Consider the following 1,995-nt stretch of genomic DNA (forward strand, 5'->3'; position numbering starts at 1 on the left):
CAACCATAAATTGACATTTCTCCCAATTTAGAACTAAATTAGTTCTTTCGCATAACTCCAAAACTTTTTCAAGATAATTTAAGCATGCGTCAAATGATGTTCTAAATACAGAGAAATCATCCATAAATACTTCCAATCCATCATCAATTAACTTACTAAATATAGACACCATATATCTCTAGAATGTTGCAGGTGCATTACATAATCCAAAAGACATTTTTCAAAAAGCAAAAGTTCCAAAGGACTAGTAAATGATGTCTTTTCTTGATCTTCAGGATCAATAAAAATTTGATGGTAACCGGTATATCCATCTAAAAAACAAAAATATTTGTGCCCAGCAAGTCTATATACTATTTGGTCTAAAAAGGGTAGAGGGAAGTGATTTTTCATGGTGGCAGTGTTTAATTTTCTATAATCAATGCAAATACGCCCCTAAATCACATAAAGCTCTTCCATAAATTTTTTTACCGGTTTTGTGTCAACAATCACTCCTCCTTTCTTAGGAACACAATGAATTGGACTTACCCACGCACTATCTGAAATAGGATGTATAATTCCAATGTCTAACCATTTCAAAATTTCCTTCTTAACTACTTCTTTCATCATTGGCTTTAATCTCCTTTGTGGATCAACTCTTGGTTTACATTGTTCATCTAATATAATTCTATGCATACAGATCGAAGGACTGATTCCCTTAATATCAGCTAAGGTCCAACGCCAATAGGGGCCTCAAAACCTCTTCAAAATTCGGAAAAACCAACTTTACTCATCTAGTAACTACCACTGGCGCTTAAGCACGAGACCTCTGGCGCTTAGCGTGGCCTTCTTCGTTTAACCGGCGCTTAAGCAAGGGACCTCTGTACTCTTTTTTCCAATTTTTTTCCTCTTCGTAATTGTATCACTTTTATCTGCTCTTTTCCTTGATCTTTAGGATTGGGTTTCAAAGTACTAGGAAAAGTTTCCAATGTTCAGTTACTAAGCATAGTAGTGATATGCCCTAATTGATTTTCAATATTCTTAATAGCAGTTCCTTGATTTTGTAATTGATTTCCTTGAATTTGTAATTGATTTCCTTGATTCTGCAATTGTTGACCCATGTTTAATATCAGCGCTTCCATTGACAACTTCTTTTTTTTAATTTGAGTGTTACTTTTAAATCCTAGAGGATAAGAAGGTCTATAGTTAACATTTCCTTAGTTGGATGAATTTCCTAATGGGTTCACTGGATTGTTTCCCCATTGTTAATTTGTAGAAGAATTGTTATTCTAATTAAAATTAGGATGATTCTCTTAACCTGGGTTATAATAGTTCGAATAAGGGTTGTTGGGTCTATTAATAACATTTAAAGTCTCATATGAAGGTTGAACATCCACAAATTACTCAGATGAGTTCTCCTACATCATAGGAGGTGTTGGAGAATAATTCATCCCATAATGATCTAGTTTCTTTGATATTGCAGCAATCTGCAAAGCTAACATAGATATCGCATCAGAATAATGGATACTAGCTACTCTTTTAGAATTTATCCTTTCAGAGGGCCATTGAAATTTGTTGGTAGCCATCTCTTCTATTAATGAATAAGCCTCATCAAAAGGTTCGAACCACCAGCCACATCGTCTATAATCGATCTAAGTGATCCCACTAATCCATTATAAAATGTTTGAATTATCAACCAATCTGGTAATGAATGATGAAGGAATTTCCTAAGAAGCTCTTTAAATCTCTCCCAAGCTTCATTTATTGACTCTCCATCAATCGACAGAATGATGTTATGTCATTTCTAAGTTTAACAGTTTTGGATGGAGGGAAATATTTGGATAGAAATTTCTGTGAAAGTTCTGCCCAAGTTCTAATAGATTCTGGTGCTAACGAATATAACCACATTTTAGCCTTATCCTTAAGTCAAAAAGGAAAAAGTCTAAGTCTAATAGCATCGTTTGAAACTCTGTCATATTTAAAAGTAGCACACAGTTCTAAAAAACTAGCGAGGTGTAA

The sequence above is a fragment of the Phalaenopsis equestris genome, unplaced genomic scaffold (assembly GCF_001263595.1).
Source record: "Phalaenopsis equestris unplaced genomic scaffold, ASM126359v1 Scaffold233054, whole genome shotgun sequence".
Classification (NCBI taxonomy): Eukaryota; Viridiplantae; Streptophyta; class Magnoliopsida; order Asparagales; family Orchidaceae; genus Phalaenopsis; species Phalaenopsis equestris.